Genomic DNA, 27582 nt, shown 5'->3' on the forward strand with positions numbered 1-27582 from the left:
ACTGGCCACTATCGTAGTTAACATCACCAGTAATAACTCACATTAACATCATGTACTCTGTGATATGAAGCAATGAGAAGCATACTTCACCTCTGTGGTGGTCTTCCCAGAAATCTAAAACCTAGTCTAATCATGAGAAAGGATCAGTCAGACTCAGATTGCCAGACATTCATCCTACAAAATACCTGACCATTACACTAAAAAAGTGTCAAGGTCCTAAACACAGGGAAAGGCTGAGAAATAGCCACAGTCAGGAGGAGACAAAGAAGACTAGATGACTAAATGCACAGCAGTATCCTAAACTAGATCTAGGAGAAAACAAAAGGCATTACTGGAAAAACTGGAAAACTGCCAATAAAAGATATAATCATTTCAATTAATCATGTTACTCCAATGATAATCGCTTTGCTTAAACATACTTTGGCTATGTAAGATGTTAACATCAGGGAAAGCTGGGTGAAGGGTACACAGGAACTCTTTGTACTGTTAGTCTAGCTCAATAGCTTCAACAGATAAACATTACTGGGGGATGAACACCCTTAAACTGCTTCCAGCTAAATCAAAACTCCACCAGAGAAAGAGCTGACAACAATGAGCTACAATACAAGATACTATATAAAGTGATGTCTTGGGTCTTACTGTTATAACAAATTAATAGCATTTCCAATGCATTTGATTAGTTAAAAGGCTCAGTGGGAGCAAGAAAGGTGAATTAAACAAGTACTTTAAAAGTAAATAAATAAAATGAAATAAATGAATGAATGAATAAGATGAGAAAGACCAACTGTGCCAAATAAGGAATTGATAACTAAAAAATCTACAGTTTTGCTAATTGTTGAAAGTTTTTATTTTATATTTGGACAGGCATTATATAGAGAATCTTCTTCCCAAACCACCGTTGGATATTTCAAAGACTATACTGGCCCTGTTTTACTGAAAGAAAGTCTGTTTCCATCTGTGTTCCTGAGAAGAAAAGATGCTTAGCTAACACACTCACAGGGGTTTGTGGAGGTCCAGTGTCTCAACTTTCTAATCCTTATCTCAAGTGTCTGTGAAACTATATAAACTAATCCGAGAAACATCCTTTTCACAGAATCATATTTTTTTCAATTTTTTCCCTCAAAAGTCAGTTTTTCCTCAACACAGTTTACTTGATTCACCAAGCCAACCGAAGTCGCAAGATAAGAAAAATTAAATTCCACCATCTTCTCCATATATAAGTATGTACATATGTAAGTAGGTGGGTAGGTAGATGGAAGGAAGGTGGACAGGCAAGCTGAAGTTATATGAGCCAAGTTTACAAACTCAAGTCTTCTGCTAAAGGAAGAGGACTTTAGGAAACTTTCTACTCCATCACAAAAATATCCACATATTCACGAGTTTTGTTTTTTTTTTTTTTTTTGAAATCCTTGTTTTAGAAAAATGTTTTCTCTTCAACAAAGGTACTGAGTGTCACAGAAACCACGTCATGGAGCCCAACACTTTTCAGATGAGGAAACAGTGAACCCAAAAAAGAAATGGAATTGCCCAACTTAGCTCCTTCTTATCAGAATCCCTCCTGAACATTTTTTCAGGTATGTGGGCCTAAAATTAAAAAGCAAGGCCTAAAATAATTTTTTAAGTGCTGTGAGCAAAGTACTACGCTAAATTAAATTGCAAGATGCAAAGAAAAATAAGAGAAGGATCTTCCTGACCCTAAGGAGCTTTAAAACCAGCTTCTACCTCCCCCAGAGGACATTTGGAGGGCTTTCTGTGGAGAAGGATCTTCTATGAGAATGCTGTTTTCCCTACAGCCTCTCTATTTGTGTCTGCCTGTCCTCCCACGCTCCAGATACACAGGGTCCAAAGACAGTGCTGGCATTTTTCTACTTTCTTCTCTTGTCTCCAGATGGGTACTCCACGATCACATGCCCTCACTCTAGCCTCCTATTCTTCTCCCACCTCTTGCTTCTCCATTGAGACTTTCAGTTCCTGAGATTCTCTCTTTTCTCCCTGTGTACCATCCCCTCAGAGCTTCATTTTTTTTCCCCAATTCAAGACAGCAGTTCAAGGTAGAGCGTGTTAATACAGCATTTCAGGCATTATTTTGGTCCTTTATCTGCCCTGACCCTGCCCAGTACAACAGTCTACATTCCCAGTTCTCAAAACCCTTCTTAGTTGCACTACACTAAATATAACTTTAGCAGGTTAAGATAGCAATAATGGAAAAGTGATTTCAATATGAATCCTCTTAATTTACAGTGTGGTTAAGAAAACATTTTCTTACTTAGTGGCTCATTTGATTATCAGGGCCCTAATAAATTAGGTACAAAAGATTTGAATACCCATTTAACAGAAAGGGACACAAAGTCACAGAGATGGGAAGTCACCTTTACCAAGGCCATAACGAAAATTTTGCCACTGCTCAATCCTGAATCCACATCTACCTGGCCCACCACACTTTCCATCACATCATGTGCCCAAGATTCTAGGATCCCCTGCATGAATAATAACACACCATTAATGTTGAGGACAAACCTTCAATCTACACCTGAATTAGGCCAGCATTTTTGGTTGACTTAGATACAGAGAGAAAAAAAAAACTTAAAAAAAAAAAAAGTTTTCCAACTGATTCTGGTAGAAACGATTAGCAGAAATATCTTGCAAAGAACGTGGGTGTCCTGGAAGACTCATCGTCGTCATCATTATAATTTCTAATCATGCTGTGTGGGCAGGTGTCCATGTAGCAGAAACACCATTGGCACCCAGATTAGCAGTTTCACTGGGAGACAAGAAACTAAGTCTGCAATTCTTAGACTTCAGAGCCTGAATCACAGCTTTCCCCTCAGGGATCAGCAAATACAGTCTGTGCCTTAGCAAGGATTGTTGGGTCTGCCAACGGAGGTAACCAAATATCAGGTCCATCTAAAAATGCACAGTGGAGCAAGGGACAGGAGGCTCCCTGGGAACCTGGAAATACCACTAGCTGCAAAGGCAGGAAGGCGGAGTGTTTGTCCCACATTATAGTTCTAATTCACTCAGCAACTTTTATGAATCATTTGCCTTCTTTGCATTTTTGTTTTCATTCTCATCTGAAAATTGAGTTTTTGAAGTAAAGCTACTGGTTTTTAAATGAGACATAGGAAGAGGTCAGAAGAAAAAGTGGCCATCAATAGGGGTTTGGGCTTCCCCCCAGCTCTGCACCCTTCCCTGCACTACAGCAGGTCCGTCGTTATCATTTCTATCCTGGACTTGGGCTTCTGTGCAAAATTTAGCCTAAAGTGTCCAAGGTCACAAACATCTTGGGCATCACGTGAGCTCTGCTATTGCAACAGTGCTAGCATTCTAACTCTACCAAACTGTATTTTTTCTTGAGCAATTCTTCTTATGATTATTTTTTCTTCCAGTATGGTCTTGGTCAGTCACCCCGGCTGGAGTGAAGTGGCATGATCATAGCACACTGTAACCTCAAACTTCTAGGTTCAAGTGATCCTCCTGCCTCAACCTCCCAAGTAGCTAGAAATAGCTTGGACTAATCTTATTTTTGTTTTGTTTTGTTTTGTTTTTTTGAGACACGGTTTCACTCTTGCCATCCAGGCTGGAGTGCAATGGCACGATTCCGGCTCACTGCAACCTCCGGCTCCTAGGTTCAAATGATTCTCCTGCCTCAGCCTCTGGAGTAGCTGGGATTACAGGCAACTGCCACCATGACTGGCTAATTTTTTTTGTATTTTTTCAACAGAGATGGGGTTTCACCATGTTGGCCAGACTGGTCTTAAACTCCTGGCCTCACGTGATCCGCCTGCCTCAGCTTCCCAAAGTGCAGGGATTACAGGTGTAAGCCACCGTGCCCAGCCAGGCTAATCTTTAGAAAGACATTTTTACCCAGGTATACTTGATTTGAGAAAACTTATGTAGACTTTTAAAATAAATCTATTAAGATCATGACCTAAAAAAGTAATCTGAAGCATGTCTAATATGTTCCTATTCCTACACCTTAGTAGATACCTAGAGAGAATATCCAAATGAGACAGAGACAAACTAGAGTTACAGGAATGAACCAGCCACAAATTTCATAATAATTCCCTGGAGATTTATTTATTCATACAGAAGTATTTCTTAAGCACATTAGCAAGTGCTTAAGAAATATGTGACAGGCACTATGATAGACCCAAAATGAATAGACAGACAAGGTTCCTGTCCCTATAAAGCTTATATTCTAATGGGTCTGGGATTGTAAGAATCTGTACATAGTCAAATAACTAAAAAATAAGATTTAAAACACTAATAACAAAACTTAAGGCCTACAAATAAGCATGTCTTACAGGAAAATTTATATCTTATTTATATTAATAAAAAAGCAGAAATAAAAATATGGGAATTAAGAGTCAAGTTCAAACAATGAGAAAAACAACAAAACAAACCTAGAAAAAGCAGAAGGCATTATTGAAGATTTTAAAGAAAAAATAAAGAATTACAATGTTGTAGAACCGATACATAAATGCCAAAGTTTTTTTTAATAAATAATAAATTAAACTCTGATAAACTAGCCAGAAAGATGGATACATAGAGCAGAAATCCATAAAACTTTAAAGAATAATGTGAAATATAACCATAAATACAGAGGAAATGAAAATAATCATGAGAAATTATTTTACGTCATGCAAATGAATTTGAAATAGGTGACTTCCTTAAAAAAACTATAATTTAACAAAGGTAATCACAGAATTGATATAAAAGCTAATTAGTCCAATTACTATAGAATAAATGCAAAAAAATTTAAAGAGCAAACACATCCATCACTCCAAAAAAGGCAACAAGTGAGGGTACTTTCACAAGGGAATTCTATCCTATTTTAAAGAAATAACCCATGTAAATGTTATCAAACTATTCCAAAATAAAGAAAAATTAAAGCTTTCTTGTTTGTTTGTTTGTTTGAGATGGAGTCTCACTCTGTCACCAGGCTGGAGTGGAGTGGCATTTATTTATTTATTTATTTATGTAGAGACAGAGTCTCACTCTGTCGCCAGGCTGGAGTGCAGTGGCGCAATCTCGCTCACTGCAAACTCTGCCTCCCGGCTTCAAGCAATTCTCCTGCTTCAGCCTCCCGAGTAGCTGGGACTACAGGCACATGACACCACGCCCATCTAATTTTTGTATTTTTAGTAGAGACGGGGTTTCACCATTTTGGCCAGGATGGTCTAGATCTCTCTCTCTCTCTCTCTCTCTCTCTCTCTCTCTCTCTCTCTCTCACACACACACACACACACACACACACACACACACACAGAATTTTCAAATAGTCTCACGAAAATTGAAGCACAGATCATGAATATATTAATGATCTCTAGAATCTAGCAACACTAAAAATATACAATACAGAAACAATGACCAAGTTGATAATTATTTTAGCAAGAATACTAACAGGATTTCATACTTGAAAATTTTATTCATATATTACAGCAAATTTATAGTTCAAAAGAGAAAAATATAAATTTTTTTTAGAATATAAGATTACTTTCTTTTTTTTTTTTTTTTTTTTTTTTTTGAGACGGAGTCTCGCTCTGCCGCCCAGGCTGGAGTGCAGTGGCCGGATCTCAGCTCACTGCAAGCTCCGCCTCCCGGGTTCACGCCATTCTCCTGCCTCAGCCTCCCGAGTAGCTGGGACTACAGGCGCCCGCCACCGCGCCCGGCTAATTTTTTGTATTTTTTAGTAGAGACGGGGTTTCACCGTGTTAACCAGGATGGTCTCGATCTCCTGACCTCGTGATCCGCCCATCTCGGCCTCCCAAAGTGCTGGGATTACAGGCTTGAGCCACCGCGCCCGGCCAAGATTACTTTCAAAGTTTCTTTTAAAAAAAAGTTATATAACCATTTAACAACCAGTCTCAATTAAAACAACAATAATAACAACACTATCAAAATAAGTATGGATACTGTTCAACACAATACATTTCTCAAATCGAAAGCCAACTTCACTAGTAACAGGGAACATTATGAACATTTCTGTTAAACTCAGAAACAAAATAAGGACATTTACTCAAACACAGTTATGTGATATTTACTATTCTAGAGGTATTAGCACAATTAGAAGAAAGCTATATGTGTTGTAAAAATTGGAAAGAAAGGATAAATTATTGGCAGATGATATACTTAACTAGAAAGTCAAAAAAAATTTATCTAAAATTATTCAAATAATAAGACAACTCAGTAAAGTGGCTGAGTTGAAAATCAATGTACTGAAATCAAGACCCCAAACACACATGCACACACACACATAATTAAATGAAATAGAAAATAATTACATTAACTAGAGCAAGCAGAAAATATCTAGAAAAATTAACTTCTTAGAAACGTGCATGGTCTACATGAAGAAAAATCTCAGCGCTCCTGGGAACATCAAAGAAGGTTTCAACAAATGGAAAGGCATTAGTATTCCAAGAAAAAGAATCAACACCTTTACAATGTATAGCATGTAATGCTAATGAATAAACCCAGCAAACCTCATAAATATATTAACAGAACTTTTTTTATTATTTTATTTTCCTTTTTTTTTTTTTTTTTTTTTTTTGAGATGGAGTCTCACTCTGTCACCCAGGCTGGAGTGCAGTGGTGGGATGTTGGCTCACTGCAACCTCCACCTCCCAGTTCAAGTAATTCTCCTGCCTCAGCCTCCCAAGTAGCTGGGACTACAGGTGCCCGCCACCACACTCAGCTAATTTTTGTATTCTTAGTAGCAGGGTTTCACCGTGTTGGCCAGGCTGGTCTTGAACTTCTGACCTCAAGTGATTTGCCCACCTCAGCCACCCGAAGTGCTGGGATTACAGGCGTGAGTCACCACACCCAGCCAGAACACTATTTTTAGAACTAGACAGGTTCATTATAAAGTTCAATGAAAAATAAGCATTAAAAGCCAGAAATTTTCTGAAAAACAGAAACTAATGAAAACGGGAAATCTTTGTCAGATAATAAAACATATTATAAAGCTACAATAATTGAAAGCATAATAATGACACATGAAGTGACAGATGAATAGAACAGAAAGGCAGATGCAAATTCTTAAGTCTTAAATATTTACGTATTAAGAAATTTAATATACAATAAAAGTAGCTTTTCAAATCAGTGTGAAAGAGATGGACTCCTCAATAAATAGTGTTTGGAAATGCAGATCCAGAAAAATATCAAAATAAAGCCTCACCTCACATTTTTAACCAAAATAAAATTTCAATGGTTCAAAGATTTGAGAAAGAGAGAGCAGATGAAATAACCAAAAGAAAAGTTAGAAATTTCTTTTTAAATATCACGAAGTGGGGAAGGCATTCCTAAGTGTCACACAAAATTGAAGAAACATAAAATCAAAAAAGAATTAATTATATAAAACTTTTTATTTTAATCTGCAAGTTTAAAAAGAAATGCAAAATGGTAAACCACTACAGTTCCTATCACAGACTACAAGTTAACTTTCTTAACTATAATAAATCAATAAGCAAAAATTCAACAATCCAATAGAAAAGGAAGTGAAGGACAGTTCAGAAAACGGAATTACAAATGTAGTGTATTTATATACACTGGAATATAAATACATCTGTGTATGTGTTTCTGTGTGTGTGTTTCTCTGTGTGCATGTACGTACACATACTTATTTATACCCGGTTTATTTCTAAAAGGATATATAAAGAACTGATACTTTCCTCTGGGTGGGAAAAGCAGAGAGATAAGATAAAGATGTGCTTTTCATTGCATAGTTTTGAATTTTATACTATAGTTTAAACTATATTTTTGTGTTACTTATTCAAATTAATTGTTAGTTTCTTTAAAGAAATGTTGCAAAGGCCGGGCGCAGTGTCTCACGCCTATAATCCCAGCACTTTGGGAGGCCGAGGCAGGAAAATCATCTGAGGTCAGGAGTTCAAGACCAGCCTGGCCAACTAGTGAAACCCTGTCTCTACTAAAAATACAAAAATTAGCCAGGCATGGCAGCAGGTGCCTGTAATCCCAGCTACTCAGGAAGCTGAGGCAGGAGAATCACCTGAATTCAGGAGGTGGAGGTTGCAGTGAGCCAAGATCATGCCACTGCACTCAAGCCTGGGTGACAGAGCAAGACTCTGTCTCAAAAAAGAAAAAAAAGAAATGCTGGACAATAGCACATCAAAGAGAACGATGAATTCAGGGTAGGGAAACCAAATAGATAGCCTGCAATGTTCCAACTCCATAAGTTGATTTTATCTTACCGTATTTTAGTTTATATTTAGAGGTAGGGTCTCGTTCCATTATCCAAGCTGGAGTATAGTGGCACAATCATAGCTCACTGCAGCCTTGAACTCTCAAGTAATGTTCCTGCCTCAGCCTCCTGAGTAGCTAGGACTACAGGTGTACACCATCATGACCAACTAATTGTTTTACTTCATTTTTTTGTAGAAATAGGGTCTCACTATGTTGCCAAGGCTGCTCTCAAACTCCTGGCATCAAGAGATCCTCCCACTGCAGCTTCCCAAAGCGCTGGGATATGACAAAAGACAGAGAGAGAGAGAGAGAGAGAGAGACAGAGAGAGAGAGAGAGACAGAGAGAGAGAGAGAGAAGGAGAGAGAGAGAGTGCATATAAAATAATTAGAAAATAAGAATAACTAAAAAAAAATTGGGGCCACAGCACCCAGCCTCAATTCTGCAACTTAATGTGGCATATCAGAATAAGCATGAGAAAGATATCAGGATCTGAAGACTAATACAGCTGTTTAGTATCTTTGACTTTTTGGAAGTTCTTCATCCTTTCAGCACCTCAGTTTCCACAACTGTTAAACAGAAAGCTAAAACTTATACTTCAACAGGTTTCTGTGAAAATTAAATAAGATAACTTATAATAAAGCACTTAGCCCAAGTTCTTGCAAGGAACATATATTCAATCAATGTTGGCTCTCTTTACCATAAGGGCCCTTTTAAAAAATAATAATAGCAATAAAAATAATGCTCTGCTCAACCACACACATTCCACCCAACATCTACCCCTACCACTCTGACACCAGCTTCCCTTCCTATTGCCATGTCACCTTAACTGCCCAAGAAGCAAGGACTGAATAAACTCAAATTCTAAATGCCAGTCTAGAGAACGAATTTTTTAAAAATCTATTTCAACTTGCACATTTCACAGTGGAGGCCATCTATAATTAGGTGATGGCCAAAGTGATGAAAACTCAAATCTATTGACCCCCTTTTCATAGACTCTTCAACACAATTATTCCATGTGTCAGCAAAGATTGAGCATCTCTCCCTCAACAATTATTTCATGTGTCAGCGAAGAATGAGCACCTCTCCCTCAGCTCCACTGGCTAACTATTTTTTAAGTTCACATTGTTTTGTTGCCTTCTCACTCCCAAGCACCTACAGCGCACTCATCAATCGGGTATCCTTGGCCTGTCTCTCCTTGTGAACATGGATCACCGCAGAATACACACAGTCACCTGCCTCATATCACTGCAGACATTAGAAGACAAAGTTATCTTTCTTGTAATATACCAAAAGACCAACTTCGTCAGTCTTCCAGAAGAAGAAAAAAAAAAAAAAAAAAAGAAAGAAAACTTGAAAAAAACTCACTCTATCGATAGAAACAAATAAAGAACCCCTTTCTCTAGAACACGATGACTTAAAGGGATCTTAAACGTGATGCATCCTCACAGCACTGGGTTTTGTTTGCAGTCGTGGTAGTGGCGGTGGTGAGGTTTTGGGTGTTTGTTTGTTTTGTTTAATTTATCTTTCTTTCTGTTTTTGGCCTGTGTGAAAGATTCTGTTATGGTTATTATCAATTCTCATTTAAAGAAACAAGGACAATGGTATTAATAATGAAACAAAAGTACTCCTTTTTACTCTCTGTGGTCTGCAAGAAGTTTCACATTTCACTCAGATCAGAACTCCATGTTTTACTGATGTGAAAGTATGTGGTTTTTGCGATAGCCGAGTTCTTCTAATATTCAACTTTGTTGTTTCTTACTTTCAACTTACAGTAAATGAATCCCGATTTTTCCCCTTTGTCAAAATCAGCCCATTTTCAAAACAAGCAAGCCACCTCACTCACGACACTTTTCATGAATATTATACAGCATAAGGCTATTTAAAGCTATTTTATTGAATTTTACAATCTCAACTACGAAGGAGATTGCTCAATTTTTGTCTGTGGATGCCACAGGACACAACTAATTCTGGAGAAGCACAGAAGAAAGACAAGTCCTACCTCTGCTTATCTCGCCTCTCCCCTAACGACCTCTCAACCTTTGTTTTCTCAATCTTTGTTTTTGGCAACATTTAAACACAGGAATCAGGGATCATCAATCAGTCCCCAACAAGAGAAGAGCAATTACTGTCATCATGCCCATAGCCATCATCTTTAACTTTGGCTTCAAGTGTGCTCAATCTGCCTCCAGAGCCTGCAAAGTAGGTAATGCAAAAATTACTCTCCTCCACTGTATATCAGAAGAAACACAGGCTCTGGACAGGCACGGTGGCTCATGCCTGTAATCCCAGCACTTTGGGAGGGCAAGGCAGGTGGATCACCTGAGGTCAGGAGTTCAAGACCCGCCTGGCCAATATGGTGAAACTCCGTCCCTGCTAAAAATACAAAAATTAGCCAGGCATGGTCATGCATGCCTGTAATCCCAGATACTGGGGAGGCTGAGGCAGGAGAATAGCTTGAACCTGGGAGGCAGAGGTTGCAGGAGCAGGGATCGCACCACTACACTCCAGCCTGGGCAACAGAGTAAGACTCCATCCAAAAAAAAAAAAGAAGAAGAAGAGGAGGAAGAAGAAGAGGAAGAAGAAGGAGAAGAAGGAGAAGGAGAAGAAGAAGGAGAAGGAGAAGGAGGAGGAGAAGGAGGAGGAGAAGGAGGAGGAGAAGGAGGAGGAGGAGGAAGAGAGGGGGGAGGAGGAGGGGGGAGGAGGAAGAGGAGAAGGAGAAGGAGAAGAAGAAAGAGAAGAAGAAGAAAGAAGGAGGAAGAGGAGAAGGAGAAGGAGAAGGAGAAGGAGGAGAAGAAGAAGAAGAAGAAGAAGAAGAAGAAGAAGAAGAAGAAGAAGAAGAAGAAGAAGAAGAAGAAGAAGGAGGAGGAGGAGGAGGAGGAGGAGGAGGAGGAGGAGGAGGAGGAGGAGGAGGAGGAGGAGGAGGAAGAAGAAGAAGAAAGAGAAGAAGGAGGAGGAAGAGGAGAGGGGGGAGGAGGAGAGGGGGGAGGAGGAGAGGGGGGAGGAGGAGAGGGGGGAGGAGGAGAGGGGGAGGAGGAGAGGGGGGAGGAGGAGAGGGGGGAGGAGGAGAGGGGGAGGAGGAGAGGGGGGAGGAGGAGAGGGGGGAGGAGGAGAGGGGGAAGGAGGAGAGGGGGAAGGAGGAGAGGGGGAAGGAGGAGGGGGGGAGGAGGAAGAGGAGAAGGAGAAGAAGAAAGAGAAGAAGAAAGGAGGAGGAGGAGAAGAAGGAGAAGGAGAAAGAGAAGGAGAAGAAGAAGGAGAAGGAGGAGGAGGAGGAGGAGGAGGAGAGGGGGAGGATGAGGAGAAAGAGAAAAAGAAGAAAGAGAAGAAGAAAGAAGAAGGAGGAGGTGGAGGAGGAGAAGGAGAAGGAGGAGAAGGGACACCAACTCAGGCTCAGAAAGAACAAATGATTTGCCCTGGAGCCCCAATAAGTGGGAAGATCAAGTCCTTGACCGAAGTTTTACCTTTCTGGAACAAGGGCTCTATCTACTCTCTACTCCGCCTACAGGGAGCACTCTGGATTTTGTTTGTTTCCCTCAATACTTTGTACAGCACTGGCTCTTAGTTGCTTCTCATGACACAATGACTCCACCAGCAGGGCTGACAACCAGTGCATACTTGATGGCACCACTGTTTATATTGGAGTTGGTTTAGATTGTTCAGTGCCTGGGCCATAGCAGTTGTTAAATATTTTCACTATCACTAGGATCTGTCAATTTTCAGATGTGTCACAAGCAATTTATTATCAGTAACTGTTTAAATCCTAAAGTTCCAAATGGTTTGTTTTTGTTTAAAAACTAGCACTCTTTCAAGGTTATCCCTATGATATTGTCACTCACATTCCCATTTACTAGCTTAAGTGGAGCATCTAGAAGCAGAGTTATAGACAGTTTTTCATTTATTCCACTTCACCATAGCCTGCCTTCTCTGTGATAGGGGCATATCACAGCCCATAGTGTGCTGTGATATGAACATTATCCATCATAAGAATCTTGGATAAATAAAGTTGAGAAACTACTTTTGTAAATGTTGGGGACAGAATGACCAACAATTTGACTTTCCTAGAAAGAGAAGAGAATATCTGAATTCCCTGTAGACTGGTAAATCCTCTACCATCAGTCCTGAATTCTGAGGAGGCTTGATATTTAAGCAAAGAAACTTAGAAGGTTCCACTAGTTATTCCTAGCTCTGTCACTAAAAAATTGTGTCCAAACAGAGGTAATAACAGTGTGTTGCCTGTTCCCCAAATTACGCACACACACAGACACACACACACGCACTCACACCCCAGAGCACAGAATGGATCCAGTGTAGTAGTGCAGGTGACCAAAAATGCCCCACAGTCCATTCAATACATGTATAAACAATTTATCCTAACAATGTCTAAGAGACAATCAGCTGTATTCCCTGTGTTAATAAAGTCATATTGAACATCCCAGTTATGAGCTTATCTCATAGACTAAGAATGTATTATCTATCTCCCTCACTAGATTGTAAGTTCCCTATGATGAAAAACCAATTATTCATTCAATAAATACTTACTGAGCATCTATTATGCACCAGGCACTGACCTCGGTGGGGATATAACAAACAACTTAAAAAGACTAAATCCTGGCACTCATGGAGCTTACATCCCAGTGTGGTAAAAGTAGAAAATTCATAAACAGGTAAAGATGCACATAATTTTCAGAGAACAATAAATGCTCAAAAATAAAATAAAATAGAGTACAGGAGATAGGTAGTGTCAGATGTGGAAGCACAAATGTTATCTATCTTAATCGCTATTTCTAATCATTGATTTGAGGCTTTCAAAAAAACAGCCATGTCTGAGTCCCACCCTCAGACATTCTGATTTAATGAGCTTGGGGGTGGGCTTGGACAACACTATTTTTAAGGGCAAACCAATCATTCTCACATACCACCAGGACTGAGATCCACTGGTATGTATGATTTTAAAGGAGAACAGGCTTTGGTTTGAAACCTATCTGCCACATTTCAAATGTGTGACCTCAGGAAAAAGACTTCATTTCTTTAAGCCTCAATGCTCACGTCTGTAAAATGGGATAATAATAGTAATAGACACCTCTTTGGGTTATTGTGAGAATTGAATGCTACATGCAAAGTATAGCAAGGTTTCTAGCACAGGCAAAGGACTCAGTAAGTGTTTGCCATCACTTACTGTTATCTCTACCAGTTAAAAATATGCATAGAAGATGCAAATTGAGGGCTGCAGGCCGAATCTGGTCCTTGGACGGGTTCTGTTTGCCATTTGCAGTGCGGACTTACAACGTGCTTTGTTGTTGTTTTGAGTGAAAGTTGATGCTACTGAGTAAGATTGTAAGTTGCATTTTTTTCTTCCATGAGGAAGTATCTCTCATAGTGCTTTAAAAATACTTGAATGAGCTGCCAACATTTTAAAAACCAAAGAGTTTACATAAAAATCTGGCAATGATGCATCTCCACGTGGCAATAATGAGCTAGCGCCAAGCGGCTGCCACCCCTTTCAGAGAGGATGCCCTCTTGAGCACCTCCCATTCCCCACCATGCACTGCAGCTCTCTCCCCAAACACATGCCCAGACCGTGGCATTTCAACAACACACTAGCACTGTTACTTTCCTTACAGTAAAGAGGAAAACAAAATATTTCCTGCACCCACGACTCTAAAGTGGGAAGAGGTTAAGCTAGATAAAGGGCTTTGTGTTTCAAGAAAATGTGCCTGACTCTGTAGGCATATGGCTTAACATATCCTTGACACTGAAATAGGAGCTTTGCAAACATTAGCTCCATTCATCGCACAATTCTGTGAGGTACTTTCCATGATCACAATTTTCAGGCCAGGCACGATGGCTCACACCTGTAATCCCAACACTTTGGGAGGGCATGCATGGCGGGTAGATCATTTGAGGTCAGGAGTTCAAGCCCAGCCTGATCAACATGGTGAAACTCCGTCTCTACTAAAAATACAAAAAAAGAAAAAAATGAGGCAGGCATGGCGGTGCACGCCTGCAATCCCAGCTACTTGGGAGGCTGAGGCAGGAGAATCGCTTGAACTCAGGAGGCACAGGTTGCAGTGAGCCAAGATCACGCCACTGCACTCCAACCTAGGTGAAAGAGTGAGACTATGTCTCAAAGAAAAAAAAAAAAAAAAACCAGTATTTTTCAAGGATGAGGAAACCACCCCAGAGGGGCTAAGCAACAGCCTTCAGTCACACATACAATAAGTGAAAAGTTAGGTACAGAAACAGAACTGTCCGACTGCAAAGGTGAAACTTCCTCCACCATACTATGTTCCCTGCACCAATGGGAATATTTAGTGGAATTAAACTATTGAAGACAACAACAGGTAAATGAGAAAATTCTTGGAAAAGAACACCGTTAATTTAGAATACTATACGTCTCTCTCCGGCCAACGTACTTTGTTTCATGACACTACTGGCATCACCCATCCCAAATACTTTCGGTCGCTGTGTGTTTCAGACTCCGAGAAACCTTCAAATAACATAATAAAACCTGCTCCTCTTTTCCTTTCATCTTACATAAAGGCAGTTCTCTTAAGTCTATAGTCAGAGAGATTATAAAAACAAAACGAATCACTTTGCATGTGTGTGTATCTGTGTGTTTGTGTGTGTGTTGTGTTGAGAAAAATCAAAACCAATAACTGAAACAGAAGACCAAGACCCAGTAAAACTCATCGCAAATATTAACACTTTGCGGAAACCTCTCTGGACTCACCTTGTCAGAATTAACCTGCCTCCAGATTCCAATACAGGTGATTTATACCTATCTCAGATTTCCATATCACATTCTACTTATGGGTTATGTCAACATAACTATGTTTTATTTACTTCTTTATGCCCCAATCCACACCTCCTCCCAATGTGAAGCTCAAAGAAAGGCACAAAGCTGGGTGTTCAGTAAAATGGTTGTTGACTTGAGGGTTGAAAAATAAGAGTGAAATCAAGGTAACACTGACCTTTTCCTAACAATTTTTTTAAAGTAAATACATTTAGTATTTATGTCCTACAGAGTTAGGCTTTGTGGGGATGTAGAGATTAATTTTTTTAAGTACTTTGACTTCGAAGAACTTATCACCCACTGGGAGAGTCAAAAGCACATATATAACCATAATGCAGGAGAAATAAAAATGAAATCTCCTAAGAGATATAAACAAAAAAGTCCTGGCAACTGAGAGAAACGTGCAAGCTAGGAAATGTATCAGTCTTTTGCTATCATCTTTATTTTAAGTGGTCAATTAAAATATTTCAGCCCAAATAAATATGTAATTTATTTCCCTGATAATTTAATGACATTTCTTTTTTGAAGCAACTGACATTTAACTATCAGAAGAGCTGTTAAGAAAGGTCTCAGCCATAATAGGGAATTCAACTTTTTTTTTTAAGGAAGCTTAAGAGAAATTATCTTTGTGTTTCAGCAATTCTGGAAGAGCTTGACTTTTCTGACAATATAACTGCAAAGGAACTTGAGTCAAAACACATGGGAAAAGAAAAGATGCTCAAGATATTTCAAGTCTACAATTATTTGCTGAACACATGCTAAGTGCCAGGAAATATGTTAAGCTCTCCAGGGAAACAGAGCTCAGCCTTTATGTGGGATAACAGTGGGCTACTCGTTCAGGATAAGACATTAAGATATAACTCTATGGTAAGCAGCATAGAAGAGGTATATGAGCAAAAAGCTGTGAGATTTAAAGGGGAGAGAAAGTATGTAAATTAGGAACTTTATTGATACATGTGGCATGACACCATGAAAAGAAAACTAAATTTAGTAACTTAGCATTTGCATTATACTCCTGGTTCTGCCAATAATTTGGTGAAAGAACTTGAGCAAGTCCCTGCCCACCTTTTAGGCTTCAGATTTCCCCCCATTATTAAAAAAGAGGCTTAAACTATACAGCCCTTCCAGTGATCTTAGTCTACAAACAAATCTGGGCATTAGACTACACTCCGAATTGGAGGTACAGCAAGAGAATGCAAATTTTCTATTACGCCATTTAAATCTATTTGCCCTCTGAGAAGTTTGCCAACCCAGAAATTCAAAAGCAACAAATCTAGTAGATACAAATTTGATACATTTATTATAATTTATATGACTACAATTGACTGACTAAATTACATGTTGTTCCATCATAAAGGCTGGAGTACTGCTACAACATCAACAGGGGACATACGAAGACAGGCAGTTAAGTAGGGTAGATTTCCACCAGGGCTCTTCCTCCATTCTTTGGCACAGAAGGTAGAGGGTAATTATAGGTCCAGCAATTACTAGCTGATACTAGTCCTTTTTCTAAGAAAAGTGAGAACTTTATTTCCCATTAGAAATGGTTCCAGTATATCTTTCCAAAGCCATACACCTTTTCAAATATTTATTTTGTAAATTATCATTGGCCAACCCTGTCTTACAAAATCAGAATCTCTAGGGAGGGTACTGGGAACCTATTTTTAATAACAGGTGATTTTGAAGATCAAGCAAGTCAGGAAACGCCTGTTACAGAACATCTGATCTCCTCATTATTCACCACAAGGGCCCTGCTTCTTATCCTGTTTGCATGTTTCTCCTACCTGCAGTGTGCTTCTCCTACCATCGCTGGTGACATATACTTACCTATTCTTCAGGGTCCAGCTCAGATACCACCTGATTCCATGACCCTCCACACTCTCTCTTCCAGGAAAGTACCTTTTACCTCCCGCAGTTCTTTGTGCTCTCTTTAAGTATAGAAGAGATCAGAGAAGGAGTCTGAGTCTTTCATGCACCTATAAGTTCATTCATTCACTTATAAGTTCATTCATACAACAAACATTTACTGGTCACCTATCCCATGCCAGGTACTACTCTCTAGGCACCGGTGACACAGCAATGAACAAAACAAAGTTCTCTATTTTCAGGGACATTTTAGTACAGGTGCTGGCAAGCTGTGGCACGCAGACCAAATCCAGCTCACTGCATGTTTCTGTAAATAAAAGTTTATTGGAACATATCCGCACTCAATTATTTATGTATTGTTTATGGCGGAGTCTTGAGTGTTTCATGTATTGTCTGAGAGCAGAGTGAGTAGCTACAACAGAGACCTTATGGACCACAAATCTAATCTGTGTACCATCTGGCCCTTTACAGAAAAAGTTGGCCAACCCTTGTTCTAGTATATTTTTCCCACATAGCACAGTGTTGAGTACATAGTAGGCAGTTAATAAATGCTTAAAGAATGAAACAAAGATTAAAAGTAAGAATAAAATCATATAAGACAAGTCCTACAGCAGAACCTCTTTTACCCGCCTCCATCTCCATTCTTAATCATGCCAAAGCTAATTCCCACCCAGAATAGAATGTTGTTAGCAACCACGGTTTAGCATGATAAAAAGGGAGGGAGCAAGCTTTCAAACCTATGGAAAAGTTAAGAAATAAATAAATGTGCTGTGATTTCAAAACTCATTTCTATTTCAGGCTCGTTTGTGATCATAACAGCTGGCCTGGCAAAATATATTACAATAGCTGTCTTTTCTGGCTTTCTGGAGCTTACAAAAGTTTGAGGAGAGTTATTGCATTTCATTGCTTTGTTTGCCTGCATAAGATGCACCTTATGGAGGAGACCTTTGTGTCTTCTGGATCAAGCTGACTAATGAGACTCAGATTAGGTTAAACAAAAACACACAGGAGCATATGAGGAAAACCCCATTCTGTCAAATACTAAAGTCCATAAATGGCAATCTTATATCCACATCCTAAGAGCTGTCTTCTTTATCACGTCCATAAGAAAGCCCTGCTTTCTCTCAAGAAAAGCACTGAAAACTGTGCTGTTCGCAGGATCCTTTTCACAGGCTGAGTTACCATAAAATTTAAAGTGGAGAACTGATATATAGCTAAGGTTTTGTAAGTTTTCGGCAAGGTTTCATTGTGGTTTACTGCAACGAGTAATAGTTTTAGATTCGAACAAGTCTCTGTTCCACAAAAACTGTGGCACTCGTCAGTCATGTAAACTTAGGCAAATCATTTAGCCTCTCTGAGTCTCTGTTTCTTAGTTATAAATTGGGATAATAGAAATTACACTGAAGGAAGGATGGGAGAATTAAGTGAGAGAGTAAATGCAAAGCAGCTTTCTCAGAATTAGAAGAAAAATGACTTTCAGTAAAGGACGGTTGTTTTCCTTCCATTTTGTCCAAAATCAAGTACCAAGCAGCTCCCCAAACCCTGAAAATACCTTCATTATGTTGTCTCTAAACTCCCTGAGAATGCTACAATATGTTCTGTTTCGTTTTCTTTTTTTTTCAAGTCAGCAAATTGGGCTTGGTATGGTGGCTCACACTTATAATCGCAGCACTTTGGGAGGCCAAGGCAAGCAGATAGCTTGAGCCCAGTAGTTCAACACCAGCCTGGGCAACACGGCAAAACACAGTCTCTATAAAAAGTAGAAAAAAATTTAGCCAGGCATTGTGGTGCACACCTGCAGCCCAAGCTACTCAAGAGGCTTCAGTGACCCCAGGACCTTGAGGCTGCAGTTGATTATGATCGTACCACTATACTCCAGCCTGGGTAACAAAGTGAGACTCTGTCTCAAATAATAATATAAATAATAAATAAATAAAATCAACAAATTTGGAGAGATGGCAATTGCATATCTTTGACTTTTCCTTAGTCTGACCTCAAGAAAATTATTTTTAATTTATTACATCCTTCTTAAAAGAGAACTACTCTGAAGCTATACAATAGCTCTTCATTCTATGTCCTGGCAACTGATTCTTAGCAAAACACTCCTTAAAATAACATTCTCCAACAGGCATTATACTAAGAACATCCTGATTAGTATCACAGAAAGGGTAATCAGGTTACTTCTGACCTTCCCTCCTGATGTTGAAATGAAACAAAAATGGCCGAGCTCTGGTCATTTCCACTTTCTGGTCCCCGTGGCCTTTAGCCCCTGTAATCCTCAGTGTAAAATGCAGTAAGGAAATTTATAAGTTTTCATCAAAATCATCTCCATTAACTTTATAGATAGCAAGTTAGCAGAAAGGCAGGTATAGATATGGATGGGTAAACAGATAAATACAAATGACTGGTAAAAATGGAGAAATATACATGAAACAGGGAGGTAAGAATAGCCAGAAATGGTTAGATGGATGACTGGATAGAGAGGCAGGAGGGTGGATGGGCAGGTGCATGGAAAAACAAGCACGGACAAAAGGAAGGACGGAACTAGGGCAAATGTAGAAGATAAGATGCTGAGCAGACACATAGAAATGCATAGAGACAAAGGGATAAATCCATGACAAAAAAGATCAATCTTAGGACTCAAATACTAGAAAAATCTCCTCTCACAGCTTGCTATTCCTTCTATCTTCATTTAAGAAAATATTCAAAGGTCTCTCTTCATCATTATGTCACCATATCCAGAAATGTGTTTATAGTATTATATACGTGCCCAGCAACAGATAATGAACCCTTTGAGCAAAACAAATCTATTGTATCCTTCTACGAAGAGAAAATAAAAAGTCTTCCAGACGGCATAAGGCAACTTATCTAATGCAGAACATTCAGGAGACCAACCAATCTATTTTTTAGTATTTCTGTAACTGTTGTACTAATTAAGAGAACTTGGGCTAATATGTTTTGCTGTGGTCAGAATTTTCTACAAATTAATAACTCTACATGTCTGACCTTTTTACCTTGACTGAGATCTTAACTAAAAATACTGCTAAACTCCAACTCAATACATATTAATTTATTTTATTTTTTTTTTTTTTTTTTTTTTTTTTTGAGACGGAGTCTCGCTCTGTCACCCAGGCTGGAGTGCAGTGGCGCGATCTCGGCTCACTGCAAGCTCCGCCTCCTGGGTTTACGCCATTCTCCTGCCTCAGCCTCCTGAGTAGCTGGGACTACAGGCGCCCGCCACCGCGCCCGGCTAATTTTTTGTATTTTTAGTAGAGACGGGGTTTCACCGTGGTCTCGATCTCCTGACCTTGTGATCCGCCCGCCTCGGCCTCCCAAAGTGCTGGGATTACAGGCGTGAGCCACCGCGCCCGGCTAATTTATTTTTAAAAAAAAAATCAGATACTTCCAAATTCCTTTACTGCCAAAAAAAAGAAAAAAAATGGCCAAGTGTGTCTGCCATGTTTTAAAGTAAGTTCCTTTCTTGGTAAGCAGTTAACCCTTAATTGTGGAAACGATGGTCACAATTGTTTGTCACAAAATCTCAAAATGCATGTGAATATATCAGATAATGCAATATTGCGCAATGATTAAAATTTACATTTTGGGAACGTTTACAATACAATGTTATGTAAAGAAAACAGAATAAAAATATATATCCAAATACACACAAACACACACACACACACACACACACACAACACAACCCTTCTTAAAAAAAACAGAACAGAGTACCCACATGTTTAAATTAGAACAATGATGTCCCTGGATGATGGACTAAGGGTTATTTTGATTTTCTTCATACTTCTGTGCATTTAACTTTTTAAAAAGAGTCTATATAACTTTCACAATTGAAAAAGAAATGTTTGTTCTATTTTAGGGATGATAAAAGTCCCTTTGTTGAGATAACAAATAGGAAGGTATTTTCTGTTTACAGAGTATTTTCATAGGCATTAACTCATCTGATCCATTCAACAGCTCAGAGAAATGGATTTGATGATGATCCCCAGCGACAGCAGAGCAGTGAAGCTCATAACTCGAAATGTGACACAGGCAGACCTGGCTCAAGCTTCCTGGTGCCCTATTGTCTTCTTTACAATGTCCATTCATTTTTCTCAAGAAAGGAGTTTTGTTTTAGTTTGCTTTCTAAAAGGGTTCCAAAACTGTTTTACTTCCCTCTCATCCCAAGGTCCAACATCCTACTTTTTTAAAAACAAGAACCAAGAATCAAAAAACAGATAGCCCACCCTAAATGCCTCACCTCATAGTGGGAGGGGGAGATTGTTCAAGAACTTTAAAATTCACTGTTGCTATTTTCACATATTCATACAGCCAATTATCCTAACGGGACTAGTCCAACCTATTAAGGGGATGTCCAGGCACAATTTAAAAAAAGACACAGTCTGACCTAGAAAGGGAATCAGAGACGAAGATTCAAAAGCTGCTTAAGACGACATAATGCTGAGGGAGAATTATAGTCAGCATCGAAGAAGCAACACAGCTCAAATTTGCCTGGTCTTGGAATGACTCACCAGTATTGCTGTGACGCTTTCCTGTCCCATTGATCAGACAGGTTTTTCCATTAGAATTTACTGACGATGTGCTCCCCAGTAAGTTGGTAAGATCAATTCTGTAGTTTTAAAATAAGGAAGATATGACTGAAATATTAGAACATAGTCTCCACACATCACACACAAAAAAGCCCAGGGAGAGTCCAAGGCTGTGTGAAGGAAAACTGGCCTCCCTTCCAGCTCAGCCCATGAGCAAGTTCACCCGTCTGTCTGCTCTGGGTTTTTTGATAAAGAGTTAACTGATTCTGACACAATCTGCTGCCTTATTAAGGTGTAAGACAGATAAGTTAGAGACAGAGTGTGTATATGGGAAAAGTCTGGGCCTGCTTAGGGCCTGGGACAAGAAGAGAAGCTGGGTCTTCATGAAAAGGCTGAAGCACATAGAATAAGATAGAGCCTCACGACTGGCTTCAGTGGGGCTAAGGTTCCCTCTGCTCATGCAAACTTCTAGAACAGAACTCATGGCACGGTGGGCAGAATAAATACGCATTATGGGAATGGGCCTGGGGTAGAAAAGAAACAGATGGGCAGGACGCTGAGCTTTTGTTCCTTTATAGCATTGTCCAGCTTCCCCTCCAGCTGAAACCACACCCTTTTTGTGACCTTCTTACTCTTTTCATGCCCTGAGTGTATCTTTTTCATCCTCATACCAATGGATTAAATGTCTTTTCAGAAAGCTTTCACTTTATGCACTGCAGGCCATAAGTAAACTGCTATCTGTAAAGTTTGAGAAGGGGTACTCATGGGAAGTGCCTCATGAGAAGTGTGCGCCCTAGTCCACACCCAAACATTTAGGGATATGAGCTGAATTCTGGCAAAACCTCCCTAAGTGAGTCTTATCCACAAACTTGGGTGAGAACGATTGCTGTGTGAAGCAATCACCAACAATGGCATTTAAGATAAGCAATGGAGTAGCCAGGCTAGTGCCTGCAAGAGGATCGGTGGCCAGTAGCCTGTGCTCAAGGTGGACAAAGGGAGGGGGCCCAGAGAGTGACCAGGATAACAGAGTAGTGCCCACTCTGGACAAGGAAACAGAAAGCTGTTTCCAAGAAAACAGGAGTGTGATCTGTCAAAATCTCCAGAGAAGAGGATCCTATTCGGATTCTTAGAATCTTAGAGAGGTAAATTGGGAAATTTGGGCAGGATTTGGGTTTGGAGAGATAAGTTTGCAAAGAATGTTCATTTCAGGAAGGCTAATCAACCAATCTACACAATATATTCAGTTTAACTTGGAGAAAAGATGACAGTAGGTAAAAGTAGATGAGCACATCCTCTATGTAAATGACTTTAATTATTGTTGAAACAATGATAGGCTCTGAAGAAACTTCGCGTTGGAGAAAATTTGTCATAGGCTCCCAATTCAAAGATATATAACCCAGCATGGCTACTAAATTTCTATGGACATATGTCTTTCACCAAAATGAAGTAGTGAGCTCAACTAAGTGCCTCTACCTGACTCCTTTGAATGTCAAAACCAAGTCCAATTCAGTTGTCTCATCAATCTCTAGAAACATATCCTTATTGTTTCACTTCCATACGAAATGCTCAATATGAAATTAAGGATTAAGCTGGGTAATAAAACCTAGCCCCAGTGTCCTTTGATAATGATCTTTGCATTGTTAATAGTTTCTTCATATATAAAATGGAAGTGGAAAGAAAAGATTTTAGTTAATAACCAAGATAGCTGTTCAGCTTGAATCACTATATAAACTACTGACTCACATTTTAAAACCTGATAGGCAATCCTTTGTTTTCTATAAGCAACATATAGTCTCTCATTTGTACCATCAATCTATTCAATTCTTGATTTGCAAGAATCCCTTCTGCTTTATTCACAATTCCAAAAATAGAATTTATCTACTTGATTAGAGCCTCCCACCTACTGTACTATTATGGAATTTATGACTTTACCCCTCGGATTTTTTACCCTACGACATTCTCTAAAACAGTATCTTGGAGGGAAGGAAACAGTCTGAGATTCACAAGCAATGTCCAGGGTTTGGCACTGAGGGGTGGTTGTTATTTCCGAAGTGGGGGCTGATTCTTGCACTATGGACCTTGGCAGCATTACACAAGATTTGTTGACTCAAGGCTGAGTTATCTAAGTGTGTCCTTCAATTGGTGTTGCATAAGTAGATTAACCAGCCTGAATTATAGACTGAATGACATCATTCCCTGCTCAGGAAACTGCCCCTGGTTTTTCACTTCCATAATGTGGCCCTGCCCTACCATTCTAGCCTCCCACTTTTTTCCCCTAAAGGAACTATGTTGACATTTGGGAAGAGTAGGGGGCAAGAAGTCTGGCACTGGCAGAACATCTCCTTTCTCCACTGCTTCTTCTCTTTTCTTGTTTGCTTCCTCCCACTCCCTTGTTCTCAGGCGAGGAGGCAGAGAGTTACCCAATTATCGAGTTTGGAGAAGAAACTGGCCATGTGTAACCCAGCCACTTCCTTCCAGTCTTTGTGAGCTAACCTGACTGTTAGAGAATATCCTCCCTGTTCTTCATGGTTGGGAGCTTTACACACAGTGTGCCCTAAATGGGAGTTATTGAGTGCAGGAGCTATCTGAGAGGAAGAGGGTAAATTTCATTCATGGGTGCTGCGTTAGCAAGCCCAGTGAGCTAATGTTCCACAACCTGGACATTATTGCCATCTGCCTCTGACTCCATTATTTTCAACTGGTTTCAACGTAGGTAGAAAAGAATGAGAGACAGAACAGCAAATGGAGCTGGGAAAGGGCTTGGTGACTAACGCAGAGGCTACATTCAGTTTCAATTAGCCTCCTAAATTATCACCTACTGTAACCACACTACATGTGCACTATCTGATACGTGGGTACATCCCTGCCTCTGCTTTTGCTCACACTCTTCAATCAGCCTAGAACTACCTTCCCAAACCCATACCTCTTCCTACCCAAACCTCCAGCCTTCTCAGACGTGGCCAACCTCTGGGATTTCTCCATCCCCTGAATCCTCACTTATCTTTTTCAAGCATTTTTTTCGTTATCACTCTGGAGTTACACAGACGTTTTTAAGTCAAATCTCTACAAGACTCCAAGTTCCTGAACTGTCAAGGACCGAGTCTCATTCATCTCCAAATCCTCCTTCCCATCCTTCCCCCACTGGACCAAGTTAAACATTTAGTGGGAACTTATTATGTGCCAGGCATGAAACGAAGAGCATTATATTCACCATCTTGTCTAACCTTTCCTAGGAAATAGGTACAGCCATCAGTCCCTAGATGGAACAGGGTCTGTGCTCAAAGGAATTCATTATTCCAGGCACACCTTGCTGCCTCTAGTGTAGGAAGCTTAAAGACTTGAGGCAGACTGGCAGATGTGGTGAAAGTGAGGCTTGGGAAGGCTATGTGCATTTCAAAACTGATTGTTCTATCTTCACTGCCTTAACCTTCACCTACACTGCCCCTGGGTTTAAGAAAAAAATAATTCTCACTTAAAAACAAAACAAAGGCTGGGCACGGGGCTCATATCTGTAATCCAAGTGCTTTGGGAGGCTGAGGATCACTTCAGCTCAGGAGTTCAACACCAAGCTGGGCAACATAGCAAGACCCCATATCTATAAAAATTTTGTAGGTGGGCACAGTGGCACATGCCTGTTGTTCCAGGTTACTCAGGAGGCTGAGGCAGGAGGATTGCTTGAGTCCAACAGGCTGAGGCTGCAGTGAACTGTGATCGCACCACTGTACTCCAGCCTGGGCTACAGAGGGAGACCCTGTCTCTAAAAAATAAAATAACAAAAAAGCAAAAACAGGAAGATGGGGAAAATAAAAGTCCAAATGGTCACTGCTCCACAAAGGGCCTAATTGCTCAATGTGAACAAAACTCCTCATCCCCAATCTTTGCTCTGAAAACAGAGGTCTGGATGACTGTGGTTTTTTCACGAGATGAATAAACAAGCCCTGAGGATTGTTAGAATTACAAGGCCCAGACCAGATCCACTCAAATATAGCTGGAAGCTTTCTAGTAACTCTAACCGTGCATGGGGAATGAGCTGCTCAGAGAAGTGAGTCACTTACTGGAATCTGTGCTGCCTGCATTACTCAGCTGATATTAATACACCCACTTGTTCATTAAAGTTTAATTGGAGTTCATGTGAATTGGTTTCACTGGATACTTAATCAAAGAGAACTGTTTGTGTACGAACTGTTCAAATACAAAGCTGGAAACACAGCTCTCCTTCAGCCTCTACACACGTCCACTGGCTGCTCTTTTAATTCTGTTGACACAATAAGTGAGTCAGAGAAGGTGGGACAATGACCCTGATGGAGGATAGGAAAAGCTGTCTAACACAAAACAAGAGTAAATGAAAAAATCCTTTGTGAGAGGCCAGCCATGGTTCTCTAACTCATCAACCATAGTCAGACACTGGCCAGGACTCGAACGACAACTCCTAAATGGGAGCTTGTTCCTTCTAGTATCTTTCTGGGGCTCATTATCGAAGCTGCAGGTCTCCTTTTCTCCCTGGGCACCTGTTTTCTAGCTGTACATCTTTATTTTTAAAACGGGTGGATAAGAAAATTAACCATCATTCAACATAATCACACATTTCTCTTGCGCTGACAAGCGAATCATGAACACAATCCCTAACGCCTATTTATACAATCAGGACTGTCAGGACCCTGTTATTTCTTATCAGATATCTCATTAATCAACAGTTGAGAAAGTGTGCATTTTTAAAGCTTCTGAGAAAAAACTGTGCATGAAGTTAGGTGGAAATATATTTGTTAAAGTTTGGTGGCTCTAGTTGTGTTATCAAGTTTTCCTTAAGTGTGTTCATCGTTAAGTAAGCATGACTTCTTTACCAAAAACAAATGAATATGAATTTAAAACTTGCCACTATGCACTATTTTGAATCCCTGAAGCAATCCTCAGATAATAGATTAAAGGGAAATCCACTTTTTTAAACAGGTTTATTGAGATATAATTTACATACAATAAAATTCACCCATTTAAAGTTTACGGTTCTGTTTTTAGTACAGTCACAGCCTTGTGCAATCATCACCACCATATAAAGAACATTTTCAGCATCCCAAAAAGAAACTCACACTTATTAGCAATCACTACCTATCCTCTACCCAAACCCTGCCAGCAACCACTACTTTCTATCTCTACAGACTCTATAGATGTGCCTATTGTGGGCTTTTCACATAAATGGAATCATATAATATGTGGTCTTTTGTAACTGGCGGTTTTTTTGTGTGTGTGTGTGTTTTTGGTTTTTTTTGGTTTTTTTTTTTTTTTTTTTTTTTTTTTTGACGGAGTTTAGCTCTGTCACCCAGGCTGGAGGGCAGATCTTGGCTCACTGTAACCTCCGCCTCCCGGGTTCAAGCCATTCTCCTGCCTCATCCTCTGAGTAGCTGGGATTACAGGCACACACTACTATGCCCAACTAATTTTTGTATTTTTAGTAGAGACGGGGTTTCACCATGTTGGTTTTGAACTCCTGACCTCAAGTAATCAACCCACCTCGGCTTCCCAAAGTGCTGAGATTACAGGCATGAGCCACCGTGCCTGGCCTTGTAACTGACTTCTTTCACTTTGCCATAATGTTTTCAAGGTTCACCCATGTTGTAGTACATATTAGTACTTTATTCCTTTCACTGCTGAACAATATTCCATTTTATGAATATGCCACATTTTTGTTATCCATTCAGCCAATCTACTTCTTAAAAATAAAATAACCTCCCATCTACCAAATAATAGCAAATGATTTGACAGATATTAATTCTCAGTTTGACAGATATTTTGCTTATCCCTTCGATGATCCACTCGTGACAGTCCTATTACCCATGTTTAAAAAGCGAGGTTTGCATTAGACAATTCTCAACGGTGGGATGAGGTGGCAGTACCTTATAGTCTAAGCCATTCTACATGTAAAACTCATCAAGATGGTTCATAAGTTTATTGTTTCAGTATACAAAGAGCTCTCGCTGACATGATACAGCTAGATTGTGGGCTCCCTACATTAGGAGCCATAGTTACAGTGCCCCAGGTGGGCAGGCTTAGAATATACTAAAGGAACAACACTCAAAACCATCTCTCTCTCGAGAAAAACCACATTTTCTGCTTCTTAAGATATTAAACCCAACCACTTAGTAATAAATACCTATAACGTGCTATGTGCCACCATTATAATT

The 27582-nt window shown here is 39.7% G+C and overlaps 1 protein-coding gene across 7 annotated transcripts in view; it reads right to left on the reverse strand.

The window, feature by feature from the left end:
• LP (LIM domain containing preferred translocation partner in lipoma) overlaps positions 1–27582 on the reverse strand; it is a 723802-nt gene that overhangs the window by 557222 nt on the left and 138998 nt on the right. The window contains exon 1 of one of the 7 annotated variants that reach the window (XM_024789414.2): positions 16821–17019. The exons of the other annotated variants lie outside the window; for them this stretch is intronic. The gene's annotated coding sequence lies outside the window, so the exon portion shown is untranslated. Of the gene's footprint in view, positions 1–16820; positions 17020–27582 lie in introns of those variants that run through there. 7 annotated transcript variants of the gene reach the window in all.

The sequence above is a fragment of the Macaca nemestrina genome, chromosome 2, assembly GCF_043159975.1.
Source record: "Macaca nemestrina isolate mMacNem1 chromosome 2, mMacNem.hap1, whole genome shotgun sequence".
In the NCBI taxonomy this organism is placed as follows: Eukaryota; Metazoa; Chordata; class Mammalia; order Primates; family Cercopithecidae; genus Macaca; species Macaca nemestrina.